Source organism: Cervus elaphus, chromosome 22 (genome assembly GCF_910594005.1).
Source record: "Cervus elaphus chromosome 22, mCerEla1.1, whole genome shotgun sequence".
NCBI classification, from domain to species: Eukaryota; Metazoa; Chordata; class Mammalia; order Artiodactyla; family Cervidae; genus Cervus; species Cervus elaphus.
The window spans coordinates 18,780,964-18,793,377 of record NC_057836.1 but is presented as its reverse complement, the minus strand read 5'-3'; positions in this window follow the sequence as shown (position 1 = coordinate 18,793,377).

Sequence of the window (12,414 nt, the reverse complement as noted above, 5' to 3'; positions counted from 1 at the left end):
GTTAACTCTGCTAATAACCCTACTGGTTCTGAGTATCTTCTGTTTTTCTTGTCTGTTCAGTCACTAAGTCACGTCTGACTCTTTTGTAACCCCATGGACTATGGTCTGCCAGGTTCCTCTGTCCATGGGATTCTCCAGGTAAGAATACTGGAGTGGGTTGCCATTTCCTTCTCTAGGGAATCTTCCTGACCGAGGGATCAAACCTGTGTCTCTTGCATTGGTGGTGGATTCTTTACCACTGAACCATCTGAGGAACAGAGAGGTTGAATAACTTGTTCAAACTCACACAGCTATTACTAGCTAGCAAGTGGCAAAGCCATGATTTGAATTCAAGCATCGAAGTACATACTCTGAACCAACTTCTTATACACCCTCAATCACTGCACGCTTGATTTTGTCAGCAGTTTCCTCCTACTGCTTAGTATGTAAAGTAGTATTAGGATAGCAATGCCTGATATTTTGACTTATGTCTCTAACATAACATACAATTGATAAATAACGGTGTGTGGGGGTATTAGAATTTGTCACAAAGGTTCTACGAATCCATCAATCAAACATGAATCAAAAGATTCAACCAAAAAACTATTACTGTTACTCTCTGAATATGTATAGATTTTACTGTGATCAACAAAGTACCAATTCATTTGTCATAGATGGATTTGCTAAAGTCACAGAAGCTTTTTTATCATTAAGCTTCTTCTCAAACTTCAGTTGCTAAACATAAAACTGTTTTGTGGGAAACTGTGAAATGCTTTCAGGTTCAAAAGGGACCCATTAATAGGTTGGGGCAAAAAAGGATTTAGCAAAAACTCAGGGTTTACTAGACAAACCAGGGTTCATGCCTGACAGAGAGGGCAGAAAGTAGGTCAGTGTCCCTGGCAGTCAGAGCTGGTAGAGAGTAATGTCACCCGAGCAATGGGGTGGGGAGGTGGGGAGGAGTAGGGGAAATGGAATTTAAGGTGGAGAAGTGGAGAGACCCTTTGAGGTGGGGAACTGTGGGGGCGGGAGGGGAGGAATTTACAGAGGCGGGCTTAAGCCTGCCTTTCACTGGCTAATGGCAGAAACAGCTGAATCTCTGCTTTCTCCTCCTTTTTCCCGGGGCTGCTTTCTCCCAGGCCTTATTTCTTACCTCAGATCAACATCAGACCCCCTCTGCTGGAGACAAAGACACCAGAGAAGGGAATGAGGAAAAAGACAAGCCTGAAAAGGAATAATTTCCATAAAGGAGAGAGTGGTGAGGAGAGAAGTGAAGTGAATTTTAATCAAATCCAGGGAAACATGATGAGAAAGAAGGAGGAGCAAGGCGGATGAAAAGGGAGAAGATGGCTGAGTAAAATAAAAGACATATTAATGAATGGAGGACAAGTAGTACCGGAAATACAGTTATAATAATCTCTAATGTTTTAAAAATGAAGCAAGCAAAGAGGTGACAAAAACATCGTAATGACTGCAGTTTGAAACCATCCAAAATGTGTAGTGGTTTTGCAACAAAGCAAAACTGATAGGGTCCCAATTAAGACTTCCCTCCCCAACCCACCTCCAAGTTCAAAGTTATGCTATTTATCCATGGAGATCTAGTTCTCATGACTAAGCTGAATACCTCACTCCAGGTGTAGGTAGTCCCTGTCAAATTGTTAATAATCACAGTAATAACAATAACTACTTCTGCTGGAATGTAGAGACTGTATTTCAACACCCCTGTTTTTGAAATATCATGGACTTCATGAACTATTTCAATCACTAAACAATTTTAAAGAATTAAAATGCAACAAATTGCTGCTCAAAACTTAATGTCCTTGGTTTGAGCCTATTCAGGGATCCCCCGCCCCCAGAAAAACCCCAAAACTGGACATCTTTGCATTACAGCCAATAGCTCTCTGGTCTAATAACAGCACCAAAAAAAAAAAAAAAAAAACCCCTATCTCTCATTTAAGAACTGGTAACGTTCCTTTCTGGATAACTGTTAAGTTTTAAACTATCCCCTGGTGTAACCAAAATATATGTGTAATGTATCTGCCAAGATGAATTGTGTCTAGAAAGAAATAAGGGAGAAAAACCAGGAAATAATCTCATCAAGGTACCAGAGGAACTAAGGATATATATAGTGTATATATATACTATATACTGACTATATATATGTGTGTATATTATATATATATATAGTGCCTACATCTGGAAAAATGTTGCTTTTCTTTCTCTCTTCTTTACAAATTTCTTCCAAGTAAGAAATTTTTCGTGTTTATATTCTGTTTTTCATTTTCCTTTCTCCAATTTCTTTTTTCTTTCTCTTGTTGCAACAGCTTCCCTATTTCCACCTCAGGTTGCCCCCATATTTCCTTCTGACTTTGTTGCATCTTGGCTTAATCAGCCAGACTTCCACTCCACTCTGAGAGCTGGAATTTGAAACAGCGCATTTGGCAAAAAGTCAGTCACACATACCACACAACCACAAACAAGCACTCTGACTGCAAAATCCTTTCAACGGTACATTCCTGTTTCTTGCAGTCAGCAGTTCACATAGACCCGCGATCTGAAATAAGCAACGCATACATTCACATGCATTCTGCATGCACATGGCCTCCGCAGTCAGCTCACAAAGACACAGTATCCGCAGAAAGGTCTTGCAGGCAGCATACACAGGCAGCGCATTCCCCGCCCCCTTTCATGGCTCTTCCTGACTGGCTCTTTCTCCCAGCCACCTCCGCCCCTCCCGCTGCCTGGCAATGACTCCCCTCCTTTTCCGGCAGTTAAGTAACTGCGGTACCATCCATCACTCCCCCAACAGATCCTCGGGCGAAGCGATTGTTTCTTGCAGCTCTCTTTTCCCCAGACTGGGAACTTGCTCTTGCAAAAGGACTGTCAGGACAGAACCTTCTGGAACACAATACTGTGGCCTGGTCCCTAGTGTCCTAACTTGTTTGCAGAGATTTTAATTTTTCCGAGGGAGGCTTGGGGAGAAGGAGAAAGGAAACAGACGGGAAGGAAGGAGAGAAAGCCGCGGGAGACATTTCCATGAAGACAACTTGAACAAAAGCAGAGAAACAGAGTTAGGCGGGGACAGCAGAGGAGAGACAAAACGGAAGTGTGAAAATAAACTGAGAGACTAAGAAAAAAGAAGTATAAAGGTTTATTGAGATTTTTGTTACCCACTAAGTAACTGAGGTGATTCTAGAAGTAGGTCAGAAGATACAGTAGGTGAATCAGAGATAAAACAATCTCCTGATGAGATTGTATCATTTGAAATTTCGGAAAAAGACAAAACAGACAACAGTCACCAATATCTGCCTCAAGGAACACAAACTACTCATTTGAAAGATGCTTGGAAAGAAAGTACATTTGAATTTCAGTTAAACTAACAGATGACCTATCCCAAATAGTGCAATTTTTGAGATATACTAAAATTGTTAATGCAGGTCAAATTTATTTAACCATCCTGCATTTCTTCTGGCAGTCACATCCCCAGAGGATTCTGACTCAGGCTCTCAAGTTTGAGAAATACTGGTATGAAGTCTGAAGTCCTCGCTTTTAGTGAGAACACCTGGAGGTGTTCTTATCTCCATTTGCAGTTTCTAATCCCCACACCAGTCACACCGAACTGAAAGAAGAAGCTCCAGAGTTTTCATTGTGGTGTACATTGGATTATTTTGATGCGCTAAGCCTCGATAACCACTCTTCCTCACAGTTCTTTCATGGAGCCCTCCCTAAATCTGCATGTGTTAATTAAATTAGGAAGCCATTAGAATGAATGGCCACCAAGTAGAATATAAGTAAGGTCTTACGGAAAAACCCCGAACATTTTGACCAACATATTACATCCCACCAATAATCTTCTTGCTTCTCCCTTTTCCCTATAAAAATCTCCCCAACTCCCATTGAAGCTGCTCAATTAGAATTGATTTTTGTTCATGTATACTTGTAAAATACTCAGATTTTAAAAATCTGAGTCATGGCACATGACTGTAGCTTGCGTTGGTGTCTTTGTTTTTGGGCTTCCCTGGTGGCTCAGACTGTAAAGACTCCACTTATAATGCAGGAGACAGAGGTCTGATCTTTGGGTTGGGAAGATCCCCTGGAGAAGGGAATGACGACCCACTCCATTACTGTTGCCTGGAGAATTCCATGGACAGAGGAGCCTGGAGGGCTACAATCCATGGGGTCCCAAAAAGTTGGACACAACTGAGCAACTAACATTTTCACATACTCTTAATATGCCTCAGTTGGTTTTTCAGCTTTCTGTTGTCACCAGAGGGTACAGAAGGAGCTCCTGAGTGGCCTCCTAGAGAAATGAGGAACCATGTAGACGTACCCACTTAGCCCAGGCTTCTCTGGAGGACGTGACTGAAACCCTCTTGGATCCTTGGGTTATGAGCTGTCAGACTTTACCTGAGCATTTCATCTTTCCAGATTGGGTCCAGAAACCAGCCAAACCAGCCAAACCAGCCAAAGTCAAACTAGGTACAACTCAAAACCACACTGGATTGGGGATGGGATTGGATCTGACCTAAACGGAAATGGGTCCAGTGTGAGCCTGCAGGTGAATAAATTTTAAGACTGAACAAGTATATTAATCTCACCAAAGATAATCTTGAATTGCAGTGGCCAGAGTGGGGGAACTTTTAACTTAGATCCAGTCAAGAGATGTCCTAGACAACAAGGATTCCCAGCCTCTCTCAAGAGTAGAAGGAAAATTATTTATCCTCCTCTACAGTTTCTCTGCTTCCCAGGTGGCTCAGTGGTAAAGAGTTCACCTGCCAATGCAGGAAATGCGGGAGATGCAGGATCAATCTCTGGGTAGGGAAGATTCCCCTGGAGGAGGAAATGGCAACCCAATCCAGTATTCTTGCCTGAATAATCCCATGGACAGAAGAGCCTGGTGGGCTACAGTCCTTGGTGTCGCAAAAGAATCAGACACGACTTAGCAACTAAACAAGTTTCTCTGCCTGCCTGGGGCACTCAGCTTTTCGGTTCTTAGGGACATATGCAGGCAGCTCAGCCCCAAAATATAGCTGGACAGAAATGTGGGCTATTTGTGGCTAGGGTCCTACTGAGTGTTCCTGGCTTTCTTTGGGTTATTTTTGGAAGTGGCTCCAGATCTAGGAAGGTATTATCTTTTGCATCCTCTTTGGAGACACCTCTGGGATCCCTGGGATTGTTCCAAACCACCAGGAAAGTTTACTGTTTGTCCCAGCTGAAACCTGACAAAATATTTGAGGGAGGGGAGGAGGCCTGTGGTCAAAAGTTGGCCTAATTGGAAGTAGATATTAAAAGTCTTTTTTTTTTTAAGGCATTTTCTCCTAAGCTAAAATGAAACTATGTACCCAAAGGGAAAGAAAAACATGCTGAGGTCATTGTGGAAGCATTTACGAAAACATTCCAGAGACCCACAGCTCTAAATCTAGAACACAGGAATCTAGATTTCCATCTTAATTCATGTATTTGGGTGGGTGGATCAGCCTCTTGATTTCATTCAGCCTTATTCTTTGAGGATTAAAAACAACCATACTTGCCCTTCTAAGTGAAGCCCTTATAAGAACAGAAATTCGGCTCTGGAAGGAATTCAAAGCCCAGAGTAAACTCAGGTCAACTGTGGAGTCAGTCAAACCCCTTGGGAAAAACAGGCCTGCTAACCTGTTTACAGGATTCTTGGCAGCCTTTCCAGGTAAAGAAGGAAGGTCACTTCCTGCCAGGCCCTTAAATCTGGCAATTATCCCTAAATCTATAACTCAGCTCATAGTTGCACAACAAAAGTCCTGACGCTTTCTTGCTAGGATGGTCTTGGAAAATAGAATTGCTTGATGTTACTTATCAGCTTAACAAAGAGGAAACTGTGCCATGGCAGAATGCCTCCTGTCACACCTGGATCAACACCACTACACACTGGTATTGTGCTAAATACAGGAGATTAATAAATAAGCCACTTGCCTTTGGTGGGTTGATGACCCTTCAGGTACATTCCCTGATTTATTTGATAACAACTGGTTTGGTTCATATGATTAAGGAATATACCTCTCGCTCTTGGTATTATTCTCCTTAGAGTCTGTGAAAACTGACTCATTTGAAAAGACTCTGATCCTGGGAAAGATTGAAGGTGGGAGGAGAAGGGGATGACAAAGCATGAGATGGTTGGATGGCATCACCGACTCAATGGACATGAGTTTGAGCAAACTCCGGGAGATGGTGAAGGACAGGGAAGCCTGGCGTGCTGCAGTCAGTGGGGTTGGGTCAGAAAGAGTCGGACACGACTGAGCGACTGAACTGAACTGAGTAATAACCATGGTTGGTTTCTTGGTGCACTGTGTTCTCCCACAAGTCTTAAATGCACATTCATAGCCATTAGCTGCGTGTCAAATGGTCGCACTGCGCTTGCAAAACAGAAACAAGATGAATAACCAAAAAAAAATTTTTTTTTTCCTTTTTGGCCGCGCCATGCAGCTAGTGGGATCTTAGTTCCCCCAACCAGGGATTGAACCCCAGTCCTTGGCAGTGAGAGCACAGAGTCCTAACCACTGGACTGCCAGGGAACTCCCCCAAAACAAATTCTTCTGTGAACCTGCCATCGTAATCAGTATCACAATGAGACAAAAGCAACTTAATTCTGATGGTGACTGAGGAGTTCTGCTAATACCAAATTTTTGGTGAATCTCCCATGTACAAAAGGATGGTCAGAAGAGAGAAATCATTAAGTTAATTAAGCAGGGAGCCATTAGACTGTGGAGGCTCTAATTCCAAGGTGGCTATATATAAGCAAACCAAAATCTAAGCCTGTAAATGCCTCAAGGTTACAAAATTGAAACCTAAGGGTTGTTGCTGTTCAATGGCTAAGTAGTGTCAGACTCTTTGCAACCCCATGGACTGCTGCAGCACACCAGACTTCCCTGTCCTTCACCTTCTCCCGGAATTTGTTCAGGCTTACGTCTATTGAGTCACTAATGCCATCCAACCATCTTATCCTCCTCTATTGCCCCTTCTCCTCCTGCCCTCAATCTCTCCCAGCATCAAGGTCTGTTCCAATGAGTCAGCTCTTCCCATCAGGTGGCCAAAGTTTTGGAACTTCAGCTTCAGCATCAGTCCTTCCAATCAATATTCAAGGTTGATTTTCTTTAGGATTGACTGGTCTGATCTCCTTGCTGTCCAAGGGCATCAGTTCTTCAGCACTCAGCCTTCTTTATGGTCCAACTCTCACATCTGTACAGGACTACTGGAAAGACCATAGCTTTGACTCTACAGACCTTTGTTGGCAAAGTGACGTCTCTGCTTTTTAATACACTGTCTAGGTTTGTCATAGCTTTTCTTCCAAGGAGTAAGCCAACCACAAACAGCCATATAGGCCTTAAGTTATAGCCAAGCAATAATTCTCTTGCTTTGCTTCTGCCTTTTTTCTACAAAAGTCTCAATCCAAGACACTAGTTTTTCCTACATACCCAATGTGTGGGTCTGGCTCTCTGACACTTCCCAATTTCCAAACACTAGCTGAGTATCCTACAATTCAGTTAGATTGTAAAATTACGTAACCGAAGTTACTGCTGGATCGCTCAAGTTCAGGGCTTGGCGCCACAAGACTGCTTCCACTTCTGCTGCCAGTTACAAGTCCTGCCTCCTGTACTTCTGAACACCTAGCTGTAAATCAGTGTTCTCATAATCTTTTCCTCAAGTTCAATAATTTTGTTAAATGACTCACTGAAGAAAGTACATTACTTATTCAGTATTACCCATTCATTGTAAAGGCTAGAAACAGGAGCAGCCAAAGGGACGGGGCGTTTTGGGCAAGGTATGAGGAATACGCAGAGTTCCTGTGCCATCCTTGGGGACTGTACCCTGTCGGCACTGGGATGTATTCCCCACACGATGCACTCTCCAAACCCCCTCCATCAGGTAATTTTTATGGAGCTCCCTTACATGGGGGAGGATTAAATCATAGTCCGTCAACAATAATTCACGCCTCCTTGGAGATGGGGAGATGGCTGAAAATTCCAACCTTCTAATCACATGGGTAATTACCCCAGCAATGAACATTCATCCCATGATGATCCTAGAGTCCCCAACACCAGTCATCTCATTAGCTTAGAAAAGACAAGTAACTTCTGATATTCGCAAGGTTTTATGTGCTGTGTACTAGGAGGGAGGGAGATGGGGGCAGCAGAGACCCAAGAAAATGAACTACTTAGGAGATCCAAGAGAAGAGGGTTCCATCCTTGGTGGGGAGGATCCCCCAGAGGAAGAAGTGGCAACCTCTTCAGTATTCTTGCCTGGAAAATTCCCATGGACAGAGGAGCCTGGTGGGCTACAGTCCGTGGGGTCACAAAGAGTCGGACATGACTGAGTGATGGAACACACAGGTATAAACCTAACAGAATATACACAAAAATGATCAAAGGAAACCATAAAACTCTGAAAAAAGATCAAAGAAAAACCAAATGAGTCGCTGTCTCATGTTCATAGATAGGAAGACTTCAATATTGTCAGGGTGTTAGTTCTTTCCAGTTGAACTACAGACTCAATATGATCCCAATCAAAATTCCAGCAAGTTATTTTCTGAATGTCCACAGACTGACCCAGACCAAGAACAGACAACAAAATGAAGGACTGAGACTAACTGACCTCAAGACTTACTGTTGAGATCCTTTGAGCTATAACTTGCTTAATAAATGACAACCCGTAACCTGCCTTCATTGACCAAGCTTGCTTTAATTGTTCTTGCAGATTACATACGCTCAAAACCTCATGTAACTTACATGAAACATCATAAGACTTCTTTAACAGCCCTTATAAATAACATCTCTGATGTATGATCTCTGCAAGGAGATCCAACCAGTCCATCCTAAAGGAGATCAGTCCTGGGTATTCATTGAAAAGACTGATGTTGAAGCTGAAACTCCAATACTTGATGTGAAGAGCTGACTCATTTGAAAAGACCCTGATGCTGGGAAAGATTGAGGGCAGGAGGAGAAGGGGACGACAGAGGATAAGATGGCTGGATGGCATCACCGACTCAATGGACATGGGTTTGGGTGGACTCCGGGAGTTGGTGATGGACAGGGAGGCCTGGCCTGCTGCGGTTTATGGGGTCGCAAAGAGTCGGACACAACTGAACGACTGAACTGAACTGAACTGAACTGATATATGTATGCTACACTACAATTGCTTAAATTGTTTTTCAGGAACTGGGAGTTAGTCTTGTCCAGGTCAAACCAACCACTGGGCCTGATAACCTTTGACATCAGGGGGTCTAAACCTCCGCCCTGGGATCATGCTGATGCTGAACAAGCATCCAGTGAGAAGCAAGAAAATCAGATACACCTGCACAGAACACTGATTACTTCACCTTTACCTTGCCTCCCATCTCTTTCCCCGTAGGAAACCCCACTTCAGGCCACCCTGCTTCTTTGTCTCATAAACATCCCAAGCTCGTCACCTTTGGGGAGGTGAATTTGAGGCTTGGCTGCCTCATGAATATACCCTTTCTCTGCTGCACACCTCTGTGTCTCAGCATTAGGCTTTCTGTGCCTCAAACAGTATAAAGCTACAGTAATTAAGGCAGTGTGGTATTGGCAACAAAAGATCAAAGATACATCATAGAGTCCAGAAATAGGCCTACATAAATAACAATCAGGTGATCTAGAACAAAGGATAAAAGGCAGTACAATGGAGTCATTTTAAGAAATGGTCCTGTGACTTGTCTGGTGGTCAGTGGTTAAGAATCTGTCTGCCAATGCAGGGAATACGGGTTCAGTCCCTGGTCTGGGAAGAGTCCACATGCTGCGGGGCAGCTAAGCCCGTGTACCACAACTGCTGAAGCCTGCAAGCTCAAAAGCCCATGCTCTGCAACAAGAGAGGCCCCCACGATGAGAAGCCCTTGCATCACAACTAGACAGAAGCCCCCACTTGCCACAACTGGAGGAAAAGCCCTCATAACGCAAAGACCCAGCACAACCAACAGTAAATAAATGAATAAACTTTTTAAAAAAATGGTACTGGAACAACTGGACATCCACATGCCCTCCCCTCACCCCACAAAAAGAATCTAGACACAGACCTTATGATCTTCTCTAAAAAATTTAGCTCAAAATGTGTCATAGACCTAATATAAAATGAAAAGCTATAAAATTTCTGGAAGATACCACAGATATATGACCTTGGGTATGGTGGTGACTTTTTTAGATACAAAGTCATTGTCATTAATAAGCTGAAACTTCATTAAAATTCCAAATTTCTGCTCAGCAAAACATGGTCTCAAGAGTATGAGAAGACAAGCCACAGACTGGCAGAAAATATATGCAAAATACATATCTGATAAAGAATAGTTATCCAAAATATACAAATAACTCTTAAAAATCAACAATAAGAAAAATAAACAGGGACTTCTCTAGTGGTCCAGTGGTTAAGAATCCACGTTCCAACACAGGGATTTGGGTTCAGTCCAGGGAACTCAGATTCGGTCCCTGGTTGGGGAACTAAGATCCCACCTGCCACGGAGCAATTCAGCCCAAGGGGTCCAACTACTGAGCCAAAGTCCTCAAGAGCCCACCTGCCACAACTAAGACCCGATGCAGCCAAATAAATACGTAAATATTAAAAGAAACCAACTGATTTTATGGGCAAAAGACCTGAAACATGCACCTCACCAATAAAAATATAAGATGCCAAATAAGCAAATGAAAAAACGCTCCATGTCCTATGTCTTTAGAGAAATGAGAATTAAAAAACAATCAGACATCACTACATGCCTATTAGAATGGCTGAATCCAAAACACTGATAACATGAAACAAGGGCAAGGATGTTGAGCAACAGGAACTCCCATTCACAGCTGAGAATCCAAAATGGTACCACTAACTTGGAAGACAGATTAGTTTCTTATAAAACTAAACATACAAAAAAATAATAATAATAAAACTAAACATACCCTTACCATATGATCTAGTCTCCTGCTCCTTGGTATTTATCCAAAGGAAAAACTTATGGAAAAAATTGCACATGTATGCTTATTGCAGCTTCATAATTGCCCAGAGACAATCAAGTAGGTGAATGCACAGTTTAACTGTTATTCAACACTAAAAAGAAACAAATTACCAAGCATGAAAAGGCATGGACTGAACTTAAATGCATTATGATCAAGTAAGAGAGACAATCTGAAAAAAACCACATACCGTATGATTCCAACTGTATGTATTCTGGAAAAAAAAAACAACAACTAAGAGGCAGCAAAAAGATCAGTTGTCGGGGCTTAGAGAAGGGTCATGAAAAGGCAGAGCACGGAGTACTCTGAAGGAGTAAAACTACTCTGTACGATACTATGATGCTGGATGCATATCAGTACACATTTGTCAAAACCCACAGAATGGACAACATTCTAAATTAGAGAGAACCCTAATTTACTGTTAACAGTGGACTTCCCTGGTATGATAGTGGGGAAGGATATGAGTATGTAGGGGAGGGAGTATATGGAAATTCTCTGTACTTTCCATTCAGTTTTGCTCTGAACATAAAAACTGCTCTGGACAAAAAAAAAAAAAGTCTATTCAAAATGGGGAGGGCGAATAATGGGCTTAGGATGAGGCATAATTCTCCAACTATCCTAGAAATACCTGGGGTAGAATTAGCTGGATTGGTGGTGATTATGCTTTTCAAACATGTCACTTAGGAAAGTCTAAGTTTCTGTCTTTAAATAATTTTATTTTGGTTATTTTTGTTTTTTATTTTTTACCGCGCTGCATCTTCGTTGCTGCACGCAGGCTTTCTCTAGTTGCGGTGTCTGGACTTCTTATTGCAGTGGCTTTTCTTATAGTGCACAGGCTCAGTAGTTGTGATGCAAGGACTTGGTGACTTTGTGGCAGGTGGGATCTTCCCGAATCAGGAATCGAACTTGTGTCTCCTGCGTTGGCAGGCAGATTCTTGACCACTGAAGCCACTAGGGAAGCCCCTAAGTTTCAGTCTTATTATTTACACCCAATAGTTAACCTTTCTGCCATTTTAAGAAGCCAGTGAAAAAAAAAAAAAGAAGCCAGTGATACTGAAAAAAGAAAAAATGAGTTGTGTCTTCCTATGTCTGGGAATAAAGAAAGTTAAGTTCGCTTCTCTTTCCCACTAGATTCTTTGAATGGAGGACTTGGGACTGATTCATCTTTAACTACCAGTAGGTAGTGAAGTGCCTGGCACTGAGAAGGCAGCCAGAATATAAATGAAGTACAGTTCTGAGTCATTAGGAATCTTTCATCCTGTCGGGCACAGCTCAAGAGTTGTGCTACATGAACTATATCAACAGTCAGTTGGAATAGTAAATGAGGGGTAGGAAAATTCGGCCAAACGTCAGAGCAGGTCCGGAGAAGTGATTTGTCGCCCTCTTGTGTTCTGTCTTAGGAAATACAGTTTCTCCCCCCTACACTTGGCATCCGTATTCTGAGGCTCAAATAGGAGTC